We start from the raw sequence: 18,743 nt of genomic DNA on the forward strand, positions 1-18,743 counted from the left end.
CAAGCAAGAGTTCTCTCTCCCTGCAGCACCGTGTCAGCCAAAAGGCCACAGCAATTGTTATCCAGCCTGAAAAGAGGAAAGTGTCCATAGAACGAGATTCTAGGAAATTCTGACCTCGTGTGTGTGTGTGTGTGTGTGTGTGTGTGTGTATTGGGGGCTGGGGTGCTTTACAATCCCAGCTTTCAATAATAGCTTGAGAGCTTTCTTCTCCTTCAGGAAAAGAAGGCCAGATTAAACCACCAAAACCCTCACTGAGCTCCTGAGACACCAAAGTTATCAGCAGTCATCTTGCTCTCCTGTTAAAAATGCAGACTCATACGCTCTGTAAAACAGGGGATAATGACCATCTTACACACACACACACACACACACACACACACGCACATGCACACACACACACAGACATGTCTGTGAACCATCAGCTAACACACTTATCCACTAACACACAAACACGCAGAGCCCACACTGAGTAGAGAAACACTGAGGGGTATTTTAAAATGAGACTTTAATCCTTTTACAGTTACCTATACTTTTTGTCAGGCTTCAGTGGGGGCTGACAGACAGACCCCTCCCTAGCTTTAGCCTTGGACCTGGCTAATATGTGTAACTACCTAGTGGGTGCCTGCTCTTTTTGGCTATATGCAATGCATATGGTTCGACACTTTACCTGGGATGTTTGCAATCTAGTTGGCGACACAAATCTACATACATGCTATGTATGATAGTATATGCTCTTCCCAGTCTAAGCCCAGGATAAGACTCCAGACAAATATTCCAACATTAAATATCAATCATATATCCATTCACATACCTAACAAGCCTTTCCTGAGGACTGACTAAATGCCAAGTGCAATCCTACACCACACAGACAGAGTGGTGAGACAGCCACAGTTCCTACTCCAGCACTTAACAAACCAAGCATCTTGAGATGTTTTCTAGCATGCTCTCATCATCAAAACTGTGAACTCCAGGAGAGCAATGACCACCTTCTACCATCGCCTCATCTCTCATCTCCTCGCCAGCTAGCATCTGACCGTAGAATATAGTGAATAGAATCTGAAGGGCCAGGTTATAGAAAATTTTCAGTGAATGTGAATAGCTTTGAATGAGGCTGGGCTTCATGTAGCCCAGGCTAACCTTGCACTTGCCTTGAACTCTCAATCTTCCTGTTTCCACCTCCCAAGGGTTGGGATTACAGGTGCATACCCACCGTGATCAGTTTTGTGCGGTGCTTGGGATTGAACCCAAGTACTTCGTGCATGCTAGGCAAGCACTCTTCCAACTGAGCTACATCCCTAAGCTCACCATAATGAAACTCTAACACAGAGAAACCTTAAAACCCTTGCTCACTCTTCAAAGTACAGCTCAAATATCATGGCGTCTTTGTCATTACCCAAACAGGCTTGGACTCTTTTTTAATTGCCAAGTCTACACACTTGGTGAAGACCTTGGTCCATAAAGGCAGTTACCTTAATTACCAGTTTCACCTTAGACGAGCAGTTGGGTGTTTGGGGAAAGGAAGAGAGAGTCACGTGGCCTATCCAGAAAGAGAGCTCCTGTCTGTTTCTTGGACATAGTGAGGATAGAAAATACATGTGTCCAGGGGGATTTCTCCTGATAGAGTTACAGATATGCAAGTGAGGATGTACACATTACACATCCATGTAAATCTAGGACTGTCCTCCCTACCCTATTTTTTCTGTAGAATGTAAGAATAAATTGTCCTGGGCCTTCATGAGAGGGCCATGGTCTAATTGGAGACCACTGAAAACTCGAAGGTCAGGAGACCTACCATAGTGAGGTCAGAAGACTTACAGACTGTCCTCACTCAGCACTATCAAGAGACTGGTGGCAGTTGACAAAACCAGCCACCAGGGGCTAGGACAGCGACACCTAAAAGGAACCCAGGATTAAGGGCAATTAACAGGGATCTAGACATCTGGGAGAAAGGATGGTGATTGGGGGGGGGGGCAATGTTATGATTAGGAGTCAAGTGTTACAGGCATGTGATCCTCCCAGCCAGAGACGGGACAGTGTCTATAAGGAAGAAAGCAACCTCAGGAGCCCACTCTCAGGAATGGCATTACCAGATAAAAATCTGAGGCAGGAACCCAGTCTTGAGAGATAAGGAGGAGGCTCAGACATTGCAACTGCAGAGGCGGACATGGCATGACTGATTTCAGAGCCTGGCATCTATAGGAAAAGGGGACAAGGCTCAGACCTCAGATAAGTGGGTACACAAACTGCCTAAGCCTCACCCCACAGTCTGGAACACAAAGCTGTTTAAAGAAACACGTGAGATTATACGTGAGAGAGTTTAGGACAGAGCTTGATGCACAGCAGGCTCTACAATAGTTGTCTCCTCAGGAATGGCTCCTGTGGAGGATGAGCATAGTAGGGTAGTGCAAGCGGAGGTGGAACACTGGTAATGAGGAAATATCAAGAGTCTGATATGTGGAATTAAAGTATTTATGAGTTGGCATCAAATGGAAGTCAACCTATTGGATCCCAATGCTACTTTTGCTGAACGCTAGGTCTACAGTCCTCTTTCAAATCAATCAGATTCTTGCCTCGGTTTCCTCATCCATCACCTGATGTTGCTCACACTCACGGTGCACTCCTCCCAAATGGCCTGTGACAGTTTCATCAAACCCGGGGTCTGCAACCACCCACGAGGGTCTTGTACCCAGGCAATACCTGATGAATGTTGACTCAGTTTAAGGGTCAGGATTTACCACTGACACTGGCCCAAAGCTGAATGAATTGTTCCTGGGTTTCCTTGATTGAAGGAGGGTACAATCCAGGCTCTGGGCCAGGTTGAGGTTACCAATGCCCTTTAAGTGATCTCAGTAAAGTGATCACTGTTTTGGTCATAAGCCCTCTCCAAATGGCCTGGCTGTGACCACCAGAAAGCTGAAAATCCTCGGAACCAATCTTGAAAGAAAGGATAAAAGAAGTCAAGACTTTGACTTGACTGGGCGTTTAGGTTTCGGATCTGCTTGTGAACTGAGGGAAATCTGGAGCAGATGAGGATACAGGTTTGCAATTTTAACCTGAGGCCAAATCTCTCGGCCTTCTTCTAGCATCCCTCCTTAGTTAACTGGAAAAATTGAAAGTAAATACATTTTTGAAGGGACGGGAGTAGGGTTCCTGTTGCTCTCGCATGATCCTCTGCTGTCGAAGATGATGTCATTATTTTGCTGCCTTTAGAACCAAATGGAGATTTTCACCTTCCTTCTCTTTAGAGCCATTTGTGTGGCAAGGATCATGGCAGTGAAAGTCTCCAAAATTATTTATTTTTGGTGTTGAAACAGGGTCTCTCTCTACATAGCCCTGGTTGTCCTGGAACGCAAGGCTGGCCTAGAACTCACCTTTCTGCTTCCCGGGTGCTGGGATTAAAGGCATGCACCACCATGCCCAGAATTTAAAATGTATTTATGTATGTGTATGGGCGTTTTGCCTGCATGTATAAACTCTCTTCAGATGATTTGGCTGCGACCACCAGAAAGCGTGCACCACACAAATGCCTGGTCCCTGCGGAGGCCAGGAGTGAACATCAGATTCCCTCGAACTGAGGTTACAGGTGTAGGTACTGGGAATTGAACTGGGAACATCTAAGAAACCAGAGCTTTTAATTGCTGAGTCATCTCTTCAGCCCCATCTAAAAAATGTTTTTAAACTACGGAGTTTAAAATACTCCTTTGGAAAACACACTCTGCATTAACCGAGGTGGGCCTTAGCAGGGCAGCACACTGTTTGCTTTAGGCAGACATCTGAAGTGGTAGCCATGGTGACCAGGTGCATCCACTGGCTGCCATCTATGCCCTGGGACTCAGGCAACCATCACAGAGATACTGGACGAAATTAACATTTTATAACCCACCAAAGCACTTTTCTCACTTTAATTTGACTTGTCTGCTGGAGCTAGTATTTGAGCTGAAGGGCTTTAAAGAGAAGGCGCCAACTGTCCTGATTGCTGGGGATTTCCAGAGATGTGGGAGTCTGATTTAAACCAGAACCATCTGCACGGACTGTGACAGTGTTCATCCTACCACATAGCGTCCTATTTTCCTGTTGTTGGTGTCAGCAAAATGTGGCAAAGCGAAGGGACAGGACAGCACAAGCTCTTCTACCAAACCTCAGGCTGCATTTGGGGGTCTCTGGGCTCACTAAAGAGCTGTGGGTCCACCTCTGAGCTTCTAATTCAGCAGATGTGGGTAGGAGCTGATACGAAGCAAATCCCTACATCAGATTGATATTGCTGGAGCAAAGACCATTTTAGAGAACCACTGCCTTAGATTAGGAGTTCAAGGTAATTCACAAACGTAAGGCCAGCCTGGGCCATACAAGACCCTGAAACAACAAACAAAGATGAATAGTCATCTATGTGTACATTTATAAAGTGAAAGAAAAAGGGAATCTCTGCTTTAAGGCAGCTAAACTGGAATCACTTTAGGAATACACACACACACACACACACACACACACACACACACACACACACACATGCACGCACTCACGCACAAGCACACACGCACAGGCACGGGCACGCAGCACATAGCCAGGGCCTTTCCAACTAGGAAGTTCCAGAGAATGGTACTGACCAATGTCCATCTTTTGGTCAGTATTTTATATCTAATAAAGCTTGCTTTAATTTTAGCACAAACTGGTGGAATTGATTTTTCTCCTATGAATCTTAGTTAAGAGCAGTGACTGCTCTTCCAGAGGGCCCAGGTTCAATTCCAACCATCCACATGATAGCTCATACATCAAACTAGAACAGGCTGAACACAGAGCAATCACAGCTGTGCTCTTCCCTGCCTCTGAGTGTTAGGCATACCTCAAAGTTCTGTTTCAATTGCCTCGTGAGACTTCAAGCCTTCTCCAGGTGACTCTAATGTACAGCACTGACTGAGAGCACTGCTCCAAACTTCTGCTACCATTGTATTCAGAAGTGAGCTGAACGGATTTCTTAATATTAATTCATTTGACATTCAACATGAGTTTGTTAAATTACTATGTGCCAGGCACTATGCAAAAAGCTGTGCTGGCTAAAAGATGTATGAGATCTCTCTCTCTCTCTTTCTCTCTCTCTCCAGCCCTCTCCCGCCCCCCACCACCCCCCACCTCCACCCTTCTCAGAGCTCAGAGCTTATTGAGTAAGTGAAAACAACACAAGCAATAAAAACAGGTATGGTGGTTTATACCTGTAATTTTCGTATTAGAGGAGACAGAGGCAGAGGAGGCAGAAGGATTGCTAGTCTGAGGTCAGCCTGAACTATACAGTGTGACTATATGTCAATAAAGAAATAAATAGCGAAAGTGCTGGTCATAAAGATCAAGCAGCCAGGGATCAAAGAAACCATGAAGCCAGGAAGTGGTGAGGAGGAGGAGAGGTAAAGGGTCTGGGAATTGAGGGGCAGGCGCTTAAAAAGCTCTTTTTCACAGAGAAGTCACTGAGGGTGTCTTAAGGGCGACAGAATGACACCTGAAAAATTCATAGTCAGTGCACTGAATGGAGGCAGAAACACACACCAAGGAATAGAGATGGTTCTAAGACCCACAGAAGAAGGGATGTTCCTGGAGGGCCACAGAGAACAGGTGGCCTGAGGGACGGTCAGTGGAGGAGGGCTGCCCGAGCCAGGGGACTAGCTGCAGGTGGAGTTGTATTCTAAAAGCAAAGGGAGCCAGTGAGAGAGCTCAACATTTCTGTTTATGTCCCTGGATCTTTTTAATTGACATCCATGTTCATATCTATGGGGCTCATATTTTTGTGTGATAGTTTGACACGTGCATATATGTCAGGATAATTAGCATTCCCGTCATCCCCCTGCATTGCTCATTTCTTTGCTTTGGTAGCACTCAAAATCTTCTTTTCTAGCTTCCTCAAAGCATATTGTAACTTGATTTAGCCGCAGTCATCCTGCTGTGCTGAGGAGACCTGGAACTCCTACTCTTTACGTTAAATACTCACCGTCTACCCTCCCGCTCCCCTCCCCGGCTTCTGGTGGTCTCCCTCTATGAGACCCTTTTTAACTACTGAAAATAGAGGCATTCACCCTTCTGCAGCAGAGAAAGGGAGACTGCAAGTAGGTCTAGGTTCTCCAAAGACTTCTAGTGTGGCGCTATCTTTTCAGTAGATTGCTGAGTCCTGGGGACTGCGTGGGGGTGGGTGGGGGACGGGACACCGTGTGCAGCCAGAGCTATGGGTGCGTGTGTAGCAGGGGACCTCGAGTACCAGTCACTAGGGATGAGTGCACCGGCCAGGTTTGCATCTCTTTTGTGCAACCTCACCAGATTTCAGGTGCACCTGCACCTCTTTGGGGGGTGGGGGGGATGGACTTGGCTGGATGCTGTTCTAATGAGGAACAGGCTTTGCAGTTCTCTGCTAGATGAGCTGCAAGTGCTAAGGCTGGCAGCCAAGCAGGGAAGCCCAAAGCCAGGCTCTGGGGCCCAGGCAGTTGGGAGTCCCAGGTGCACGGCCATCTGCAGTGAATCTGTTGCCCAGATGGAGGGGCCGATTAAAGGAGTGACTGACCAGAACCTGAGGTGAGAGTATAGAGGCGGGGACAATCTGTGAGCGAGCCTGTCCTTAGTAAGTAGGTGCTAACTCCGTTAGGGCAGGAGAACTTTGTGTTACTGAAAAAACATCCCCCCCCATCTCATGCCAAAAACATAGCACAGGACTCTCGCCTTGACCTGAACTACCTGGGGAGGACGGGGGTGGGGGCTGGGGGGGGGGGTTGACTCACAATATCATAGGAATATAGAAGCCCAGAGCAGGGACAGGACTTCCTACCATGTAGAATAAAGCTATCAGATCAGATACCCAGGCTCCTGTTTACCCAAGACACTGTCCCATAAATACAGTATCCCCAAAAAGCTTCTAGGCCAGAGAATGTGTTTCAGAACACCATCTCTGCTATTTGAGAGGGGGGGGGTGCAAATGCAAATGAACAAAGCTAGTCTGGAAGAAATTGGGTCTAATAATTATGTTCTCAACACTGAATGCTCACTGATTGGCATCTATGTGTGTCAGGAACTGGGACCAATGTTAAGAACAAAAAGACCCTGGTCCATGCAAAGGAAGGCCATTGGATCTCCTGGCGCTGGAGTTACAGGCAGTTGTGAGCAGCCTGCTGTGTGGGTCCTGAGACACACACTCAGGTCTTCTGAAGAGTGTTGTGAACTCTTCTTTACCTCTGACTGTCTCTCCAGCCCCCCCCCCCGAAAAATGATTTCTCGATGTCATGAATTCAATGAGGCAGGCCTGGCTATCACTGGACACTCCCTGATCTGCTTTAGAGCATGAAAGTTTCTTCCAGGATGACTACAAAGGAGATCCTAAACAGATGATGGAAGCTTGGGGAGGGAAAAGTGGGGCGAGGGTCTTGGCAAATAATACAAAGAGAAAGCAATGTAGAGTGTCATAAACAAATCTCAGGTGGAAAGGAGGAGCTGGGTGCAAAAGGGGCCAGTTTCCTACCTCTGCAGGAGACGAACGATGGCTGAAACTGAGAATTCAATGAGAAGGACTCAGTTAGCCTTTAGATACACGAAAACAGACGCTAACGGCGGTTGCCCTTGGGGGAAAGGACAGCAAATACCACCCTGCAGACTTACATCTCTCCTACACATCTGATTCCTTTAGCTTAAACCAACATTAACCAAGCCTGTGCATCATATGGCCAGCAACCCCACCGAACAAAAACAAAGAGAGAAGATGGGGCCTGTGAAACGCCGAGTAAGGACAAGCCGTCGCGTGGTGGGATGGTGATGCTCCCCTGGGGAACTTCCAAAATCTTTCAAAATGAGGTTTGGTTTTCTGAGTCAAATGGGAAACTCCAAAAAGCTAATTCCTTGGGGAGGAGATGAAACAGTGATGGAAACTACGGGAGGGAAGAAGGGTCAAGGTTAGATAAAAGCTAATCTGCGGTTGCTCCTCGCTCACGCAACCCGGTTTGTCTAGCATAACTCAGCCTCCTCCAGCTTGAGGACAAGGGGAAGAGGCCCTTAACAGAGAGAAGCATAAGGGCAAAGGCAGAGGATGTAAGGACCAGACAAACTCCATTTTGAAAAATAAATTCCATTATGTATTAAACCTGGCCTAGGGCTGAACCCAGATCCAGGGAAAACCACAAAGTAGTCTAAACAGAAATACTCCGCTAGCAACATAATCAAGTCACTTTGGGAAAGTCCAAGTATACTCTCTGCTGGTCAAGCGGACCAGCAGGTGGTCTGGCACATAGCAACAACTAATTAGGAGATGCTAGGCCAAAGTTCCTAATGCTCCCATGACTGCTTCAACTAATCTTTTCTTTAGACCAACTTGCCCCTATACCTATTATCCAACCATGAAACACCAAGGCTTGTAACTCCCTGCTTGCAGCTTTTCTGTCCAAATGCCATCCAATCATATTCTGTAAAATCCGTTTCTTTTTCTCAAACCTATAAAAACCCCTCTCAATTGAGACTCAGGGCCACTTCCTTGCATCTGTTGTGTCAGTGCATTGGAGGTGTGACCCAGGCTCGAGCCTGCAACAAAGACTTCCTTGTGATTGCATTTGGACTAGGCTCTTGGGCAGTCTGTTCAGGGGGTCTCTCTCAATTGGGGCCTAACAAGGACAGAACCAGGGCTGGAACTAGACGCTGTAACCATCATGTCCAGCTCCTTCTTTGGAGAGCGTGAAGTTTTGGTGGTTGAGCAACTTGTCCATGGTGCAGAGGGGCTGAGCTGGCAGCCCACAGAGTTTGCCTGTTCTGCCTCCAGCCCAGGCAGGCATCGTTTACTTTGCAACATCACTCAGGTGACAAGATGAGCAGAGCGAGCAAGGGGCTGGTGCCCTGGTCACTGGCTGGATCACCAGACCTGGGCTCTGGCTCAGCTCCACTAAAAACCTAGGTGACACATCACGAGGTTCTGGTTCCAGCCAAAGAAGCCAATTTGCAAACTTGAAGACAGATTTTACGCTCATGTCCATCTGAAATCCAAACCTGGAGGGCAGAGGCCCATATGTTAAACTGAACTTGTGAACTGAAGTTTTTAGGGAAAAAGCCACACATGCATCAAAGGTTCTACAACAGTAACTGATTGGTTAGAACTTCATTATCACTCGAGGTAGCTGTGGTGGTTCATGCTTCTAATCACCTGGATGGTGGGGACAGGAAATCAGGAATTCACACCATCCATAGCTACACATCTGTAGGAAATTTGAGGCCAGCTTGGGACCAAACAAACAAACAAAACCAACCTTCTCTCCTAAAAGCAAACAAACAAACTACAACAAAACTTGATGTTTTCACACAGCTGACATATCACAGAGCCACAGCCAGATTTTCTTGGGTTATCTTTAATTCCCTCAACAACTATTCATGGATTATTTCTGTATATTACATACTATCCTTATGATTGTCAAGTATAGTCTTGTAGAATGTATTAATTTAGCAGACTGCTAGCTTCTGTCATCACAAAAACTAAGGCTGTCAAAAGACAGAGATTTCCCACTGCCTATCTGATGTCTACGCCAACATATTTGAGACACTGCTTCAATTTATGAATTTCTTTTGTTCCATAACTAAGAAAACTCCATGAAACCAATTCCACATTGGAACAGGTCAACCTGAATCTGTGTTCCTTTTTGGTTTGTTTTTTGAGACCAGGCCTCTCTCTATAGTCCTGGCTGTCCTGAAACTCAATATGTAAACCAGGCTGGCCTCGAACTCATAGCGAGCCTCCTGCCTCTGCATCAGAGTGTTGGAATTAGAGGCCCACTCCTCTGTGCCCATGCTGCATCTGGGTTCTTAACTACTGAGCCACCTCTCCAGCCCCTGGAAATGGATATTTTTTAAAATCCTAAGATATATAGCCATGGCTACTCGTAGAATAAGCTATCTCTTGTTCCTTTGAGGTTAGGAACTGTGGTGGCACACACCTTTAATCCCAGCCCTCATGAGGCAGAAAGAAGCTGATCTCTGTGAGTTTGAGGCCAGCCTGGTCTACAAAGAGAGTTCTAGGACAGCCAAAGCTACACAGAGAAACCCTGTTTCAAAAAACAAAATAAAACAGAAAAAGAAGGAAAGAAGGAAAGAAAGAAAGAAAGAAAGAAAAACCACTGTACAACATGAGTCACTCCTGACACCAGATTTGAGCAGAGAATGTGTAGACATCGACACAGGAGTCTCTACACACCAAACAGCAAGCACGCAATCCTACAGCAGCTAACAGCCGAGTGTCCTCTAATATAATTTTGTTTTGAAGTGACTTGGAGAGGGCACCAGATGCCACAGACTGAGGGCTTAGCCCCCAAGAATGTCCTTCCCACTGCCAATGCCAGTCAAAAGCCCCTCGTGCCTCCTGTTGTCCAGATGGTCTTGTGGGAGCAGTTCTACAGAACAGGCTCCCTGACCTGTGAGCCTTGTCAGATTCCACTTTATGATGGCAAGATTCTAGACCTGGATGGCAGGTTCAATGTCTTATGGGCCAGATAAAAACCCAGGTTCTGCCAGAATGTCACAGAAGAGCAGAAGCTTATGAACTGAAGGAGGGAGTTCATACACTTGGCAATGTGTGTCATGTCTGGGCACTCAGTGTCTGCCGCATGGCCTAGATGAACACAGAAACACTATATCTGCCTGTGGTATGCAACCTATGCACCCAGGAGGCCATTTCTATGCACAGAGAACTAAATTCTGGCTGAAACTCCAGTCTCCGTACCCAGAGTTCTAGCTTCTGTATTTGTGTGGTCACGTTTTATTTATACTTGGACACTGAGATTCCATGAACGGAGAGCCACACTCATACCTGTGTTGTCAGACATTGCAAATGGTAATTGAAGAGTGCTGGGTTCTGGTGCTATAAATGGACAAATATTTCCTTTGAGATCTACGTTGTGAAGAAAGCTAATTTTTTTTTCACTTTAGGCCAAATTTCTAACTTGGTTAAGCTAATTCCAGTTCTACAGAGAAGTTTTCACAAATTCAAGGTCTTGGGTCCTGTCTGAAATACTGGATGCTGTATTTGGAAAGTAAAGTTTGAAGCCAGGCTCCATACCTGATCAGCCAGATGATGTGACTTGTGGCTCAGGTTTGACACAGGAGATCATGGCTCAGTCTTGCAGGTAACAACTCATGGTATATGAAGTCCTAACCCCATGGCAGAGGCACAGGATCCTCAGAAACAGCCTGTGCCACACACCCGGATGCTGTAGTTTATGCCAAGGGAGGCAAGATTTACATTTGAAGAGCAAGTTCTTGTCAGGCAAGTCAGATTCTGTACTTGAAGAATGAGGTGTCCTGGTCAGAGGACCAAGCTCCCAGCCCAACAACTGTATAGAGGGTTATACGAATGTGGGAGGCCTGATTATATGCCTAAAGAGTAAGGACAGTACTGAGAAAGTTCAAAATGAATAAATGAGCATCAGGGCTCGTTCTTGGAGGTTGAGGCTCCTTACATGGATTGCCAATTTCCAGCCCTGGAGAACGAGTTTTATATTTTGAGTTTTTAAGAATATCTGTTTCCAGGGGCTAGAGAGACGGCTTGGTGGCGAAGAGCCACTTCCTGATCTTGCAGAAGACCCAAGTTTGGTTCCCAGAACCCATACGGCATCTCATAAATAATCTTACTTCAGTTCTGGGGGATCCGGCATGTCTTCTGGTCCCCACTGGCAGCAGGCACGTATATGGTGCATATACATTCATGAGGTCAAACAAACATACACATAAAGATAAATATTTTTTTAAACCCCTCTCTTTCCAATTTCCTAAGCCACAAAGCACACTTTCTTATAAACAGATTTGTCTTATTGTCTGTTTGTGGTCGAGGAGTGATGCTGTCTCACTGTCTTCATGTCTCCTTCACAATTGCAATTCCCCCTTTTACTAAACATAATAAATAGGTGAATGAATGGCACAGCGTAGAGTACTGGCTGGGTGTAATTGTAACGCATTTGCACTAGAATATAATAACCGCCTGTGTAATAATGGATGATTTAATGTGCTCTAGTTATAGAAACCACTGAAATCCCACACCAGGGCTGCCTGCTCTTGTCTGTCTTTTTAGTAGTCCTTATAAGGTTGAAACATAGAAATGGCATTGTTTGGGGATGTCCTGACGTCATCTCTCCTGAGAAGTAAAGTGACGGGTGTGATGACAAGTTTGGCTTAATGATCTTCCATTGTCTAATATCATCAAAGAGTGCATGGCGTCTATGGGAGGGATCCGGGAGAGAAAGAGAGTCACTAGAAACCAGCAAATTTAGCAGAGCTTTTTTCATCCAGGTGACAAAATGGCTCTCTCACTCTCTCTCTCATTCCCTTCATCCTTTTTCTCTTGTATCATCTATCTATCTATCTATCTATCTATCTATCTATCTATCTATCTATGCAGGTTAAAAGAGATTAAAAACTATCATTATGCCATAGACCTTCATCTGTGCTTATTCGTGTCCTAGTTGAGTATTTCACATTATCTCAAACAGAAGACGGGAAGTCCTCCCTTTATCTCCAATAAAGTGTTGTGTTGTATCTTCATGTTAGGAAAAAACTATTGAACGTAAGGGGTGGTACCTGATAGTCCTGGAAAGGCTCATTCAGACTTGTAGAAAGATTATTTTCATTAAATTTATCCAAGATATTATATTTTACGGCATCATGGATGGAACCCAGGACCTTATTCCTGCTAGAAAAGGGCTCTACCACTCAGCAACCTCCCTAGTCCTCTTGCGTTTTACTGATGCTATAAGATCATTGCTGTTTTTTAAACGGGCATACCCTCCTGATTTTTATAACAACCCTTTTTTCATTCCACGTACCCTTTGGATTGAGACTAACTTTATAAAGGCATATTGTGACTCAAGTGAAAAATGTGCACTTAGTTACTGTATCTTTTGTAAGCACCTCACTTTCCAGGGGCACAATACTTCCTTCTTTGACTATTTGTTTCCATCAGGCAGATTAAATCCCCCTATTAACAGTGGGGTATTTACTTATGCAGAACAGGATGTTCCTAAAGGTAATCTAGTATGTAATGACTTGGGCACTTTAGAAAACTAGCCTTGTTCATTTTGTTTGGGGAGTACATACATAAAAATGTTATAGATGTGGGGAGTCATGCACATAATGGCAGCGCTCAGGAGGCTGAGGTAGAAAAATGAGGGAATAGAGTTCCAGTTGAGCCTGAGCTACACAGCTCTATTAAAAAAAAAAAAAGAGGGGAAAATTTGAAAACTACCATAAGAAAAGATGTGAGGTTATTTGCATAATTGCTAAGAGAAAGAAGCAGAGCTCCAGGTTTGGAGGGTGCGAAGTCGTTCCTGTGAACAGATGCAGGTGACAGGCACACAGGACACGGGGTCAACTCCTGCCTCTTGGGGCCCTTTTTGTGTTCTCACCTGAACAGGTTTTTACTCACAAGCACATCTTCTGCTCTGAATTATATCAGAAGCACAGCTTGGAGGAGTCAAGGGAAGCATGGCGTGGGGATGAGGAGGTGCCGGGGGAGGAGAAGACACAGCACTGGCTTTTCTTTCCAAAAGGCAGACTCACTAAACGGGAGTGTCCCAAGTACAGAAAAGTATCCCAAGCATGTAGATGGCTAAACAAAAATGACACACACCACACAAACTATATAAAACATGGTTTTAAGCACCAATGTTTTCTTGAAATCAATATGTGATCAAAAATTATACTGAAATGGTAATTTTGTTATGCTTTATTATAACATTGGACCAGTCTTTTATTTTCTCCCTTTTAACGAGTCACATATGGTTCTTATTTTATTTTAAACCAGTTGCATAAAAAAATATGACCTGCTAATAATAAATAAATCTTAAATAAAGGTACTCTGTAGTGCTGGGGTTGGCATATTGACATGCATACAGAAATATATATGTTGCAGTATGAAAGAATCTGTTTCTAAGGCTTGGGGTTTGATTACTGCACCGTCTATTTGAGACAGACAGTTGAAATGGCTTTCGACACACCCAGATCCACCTGGCTGCCTGAGACACAGCGCCCGGCCGTTCTTCACCTCACCTTCGCCTGCTCACTGTTGGGGTGAAGTGAGGACATGGCCACTCCACGGTGCGGCTGAGGGAAGGTGTTTATTGTAGCTACGAGAGAGAGTGCAGCCAGAGGCGTCTGGAAGAGTCCAGAGCGAGGAGAAACAGTAGTACACAGAATACTACCAGGAGACTGAACCGGGCTGTGCAGGGAGAGAGAGGCAGGGAGTAGGGGTGGGAGTGGGGAGGGAGTGAGGGGGAGGGGGGTTAAGCAAAAGAGGAAGAGGAGAAAAAGGAGAGAGAGTGAAGGAGCAAGAGAACGCATGGCTGAAATAGCTGGGATATGCAGGAATCAGAAGCTGGGGAGGAGAAGCAGAGCCCAAGGGCTGGAGAGGTTTAAGGTAGAGGCCGGGTGAGAAAAGCTGAGAGAGCCACAGGTCCTGGGTGGCCGGCTTGGGCTTTGGCATTCTAGCAAACACCTCGGTTAGACATTTGTACTGAGTTTCTTTGGGACCTGACACTGTTGAATTGTATCATATGCTTTAACTGACTAATGATGGGGTGACCAGGGCCATTTGAAATGGAATGAGTGACTTTGTAAAAAAAAAAAAAAATTAAAAAATAAAAGAAACAAACAAGCCCAAGCCTAAGCTTAGGGTGTAACAGGGCTTGCTCAGTATACATGTGTAAGAGCCTGGCTTGAAATCCTTGGACCTGGACTCAAAGATCAAGTGCAAGAGGGCTTGAGACGACTCTGACGACTGGCTTCTCATTTACTGGGAGCGGAGACTCTTCATACCCACAATATGTTATTTGCTGAAAAGGTGCTTATAAATAGCAGCCTGAAACCTTTTATCTTATTTGTTCATTTAGAAACAAAACAGTTGAGGCCTTATCTTAATGCATGTGATATTCCGGTTGTAACCAGTAGAGCTTTTAGTCACAAGAAGTGACAGCAGGCTGGGAGTGTTCACTTTGCTTTCAACCAACCCATAAAATGGAGATGAGCGACTAGATTAAATACTAAAGCCAGGAGCTAATCCCTTAGCAGCCCTGTTCGAATTAGAATGGGAGGCTCCTGCTATCGAATAAACACCCCTTTGAGGCAACGAAGGACTGTGACTTAGCTACCACTCTTCCGCAAAAGGTCCCCAACCTAGAACAGCTGGTACTTTGGTGCTGCACATGGGGCCAGAGAGGCTCAGAGGGAGGGCGTCACTGACTCCAGGCACCAGATGGTGGACTCAGTGTGGACCACATCTGCTCTATGTGTGGAATACCTGAGGCCTCAGTCTCCCCGTCATTCCCTAGGCTGCGCATCCCAAGTGTTGGCTCCATGGTGTCCTACTGGCTATCCCAGCCCATATTATTCTTTCCAGTTATTCTCTCTTCCAGTTCTCATGGCTCAGCTGAACCAATCATTTTTTTAACACTTACTTATATGCTGCCCTGCCCTGTTAATCACTTCATGAATGCATGTATATCTTTCTTTACTTTGAAGACATTGATATATATTGCATCTGAATAATGCCATGACTGCTTCGTTAAGTTTTGTTACCTTGTACCCTGGTAATGGGTAACTATTATTTCCACAGGAACATCATACAATGATCCGGAAAGGACTAATTGTCATCTCAGACCTGGAAAGGTTTCATGAGACTCAAGTGTTGGAATCCTGTTTATTGCTTGAGATAGAGTGTAGGGTCTTGTTAATTCAGAGATGCTCAAGAGAATAACCAGTTTCACAATTTTGAGCCAAATTTGAAATAAGCTTTAATTAAATAGTAACCAGGATGGACTTTAGTCAGGACCACTCTCTGGAATTTACGGTGAGTGGCCCTGAGATATTTGTTGGACAAAACCAGATAGCCACCGTATTTTCCCATGTGGCTTTGTTATTTTTCCAAGAACTACAACTCCCAGTATTCCAGGAGGTTGTTCAGTCTTAGGGCAGATGGGGTTTATAGGTGAACTTTAACCATCTAACCTTAGAAACTGTTGTAACTGAGTGGGAAGGACTTCAAAGAAAGGATGCTGTGCCTTTGTAAATATGAGGTTGGGGTATGAGGTTGGGAGGGGTCCTTTATCCAGAAAAATGACAGGGTATCAAACAAACTGGAGAGTGTCAAGAAAGCAAGATGGCAGCTAGCTGTCTTCTGGCTGAGAAAGTATTGACCATAAACCAAAACAAGCCACACCCACACCCCAACAAGGGTCTATGCAGTCAAAAGAACCCTTCAATGTTACCTTAGGAACAGAAGTTTGCTCTCTGGAATTCTAACAGTGCTTAAACTTTGCATTTCCCTTTTTTCCATCTCTCCTAGTATCAAGTGACTACATCCTGGAAACATAATATGACTATGCTAAGAGGACTCAAGGTAAAGTGCTCTGCAAACTTGAACCTCCCCTTTCACAGAGAACTGAGCATTGACTGATCAGCACTGAGTTCTCCACAAGCATGGACTCTTATTTGCATGAAGGACCTGGAGGTATCCCTTTGGTGAACACCCTCCCTTTATTATCTCCTCCTTTTCCTTTTTAGGGGCTGCTGGTCTGACTTGCTCTTGGTCAGGGCTGCATTTGGCCTGATACTCAAGCAGATGTCCCAAGATAAGCCTTGCCTGTATTCATCTGCGTCCAATCTTGTTTCTACTATTTATGGACCCAAGAATGTGGGCCCAGTAGCCAATAGTACCTATATTGATTCCTCATGGCAATCTTAGGGGGTCAATGATCAATGAACAATTATAAAGATCTTTGAACACTATAAGGTACATTAAAATTGAAAATATTATTAGAGATCAAATGTTCATTTTCCTAGGTATGGTAGCATTTTAATTCTGTGGTCCTAGGGATTAAATCCAGGGCTCTACACATGCAAGACAAATGCTAATATGTTTGGTTTGGTTTGTTTTTCAAGATAGGGTTTCTCTGTATAGCCTTGGCTGTCCTGGACTTGCTTTATAGACCAGGCTGGCCTCGAACTCACAAAGATCCACCTGCCTTTGCCTCCCAAGTGCTGGGATTACAGGCATGTACCACCAAGCCAGGTTACAAATGCTAATTTTATTCTATTTTATTTGTATTGCATGAATTGTTAGTTCCTTCTCTCTAGCCTCTTAAGTTCCCATTCCCTCACTAGCGGGTTGAAAGCATAACTGAGCACCAGCATACGAGCCACACCCATTCTTACTAGGAGAATTCAGACAGGTTCAGTCTCACTGAGGTGTGGGCGGGATCTGGGTATAGAGGAGTGATGGGTCCACCAGGGAGCTATACATGGCAAGCAGAGAGATATAGGATTGACACATGTGGTGCTGCTTTGTACCCCCTTATCTCCCAAGAACCAAGATTAAGGGGAGCCAACCAGTTAAACAACTTTCAGCTGTCCATCTATAAGAAGGGATACATCTCTAGGATAATAACACAATAACAGGAATAGAACTTAGGAGCTGGAGAGATGGCTCGGCGGTTAAGAGCACTATCTGCTCTTCCAGAGGTCCTGAGTTCAATCAATTCTCAGCAACCACGTGGTGGCTCACAACCATCTATAATGTGATCTGATGCCCTCTTCTGGCGTGCAGGTGTACGTGCAGATAGAGCACTCATACATAAAATAAATAAATAAATAAATAAAATTTTAAAAAGAAATAGAACTTAGAAGAGTAGTTTTATGAGAAATTCTCTCACAGAGACAAAATGGGATTTGAAGAAATACTTCACCGAACACTTCAATATCGGGCTTAGGGAAGTAGGCACTTGGAAGGTTAAGGCAGAGTATTCTCAAGTTTCAGGCCAGCCTAGGCTACATAGAAAGACCTTATTGAAGAAGAGGGAGGAGGAAGAATAAAGGAGATGGAAGAGGAGAAGGAGGAAGAGGAAGAGGAGCACTCAGGGAGGGGTGAGGCCCTATTGGTCATTCTGGTTCTTCTAAGACGCATGATCATGTGAACGACACAGTTGCTGTTTTGAAAAAGGGCTGAATCTCTCTGTATTTTGGAAGCTTTATATGAACAGCCCCCACCGTCCTTTTTACTGGGCAGAGTGCTATCCCTAAGAATCGAGAATTAGCATGTACCAGTTGGTGTTTAGGGTGCCAAGGCAGAGATATATGTCCTATGTCCATCATATTGGGAAACACCACTGTCAAAATAGGCTTGTGCTCATCTCCTTGGCCAAGCACCTGCACCAATGGGAGGATGTATAAACTGACAGCTGCACCCGTTGGCCATGCTTTGTCCCCCTGGTCACCTGGAAAGCTTATATATACCCTCTAAGGTTCAGAATAGAACCCATTCTTCCCAGAAGACTTCTTTGACCCCCCGAGTCCAAGTTAGGTGTCATTCGTTGGTGCTCTGACGGACCCTGTAATTCTCTGTTGCAACACTTACATGTATGTTGTCATTGCTTGGTTATATATATGGCCAGGGTCTTTGCTGGCCTATGAGCTCCAGAGGGTAGGAACAATGTCTGTACTTCACTGCTGTACTCTTGGTAATGAGCACCTAAGCCACCAAGTACACAGTCACAGCCACTTGATATTTGAATAAGGAAAGAAAGACAGTGTTGCCAGGTATTTGTAAAAGTCAAGGATGGGTACTTTAATTGGAGTGGAGTGTCACTTACTTCAGCCAAGCATTGGGCACATGGCTGGGAAGTAGCCAGAATAGTTCAGACTGGTTAGAATAGATGTAAATGTAATAGCCTCATTATCTGGGGACTAGAGCTGGCTTAGGAAAAAAAAAA

This window comes from Acomys minous, assembly GCF_964271855.1.
Source record: "Acomys minous genome assembly, chromosome: 1".
NCBI lineage: Eukaryota > Metazoa > Chordata > Mammalia > Rodentia > Muridae > Acomys > Acomys minous.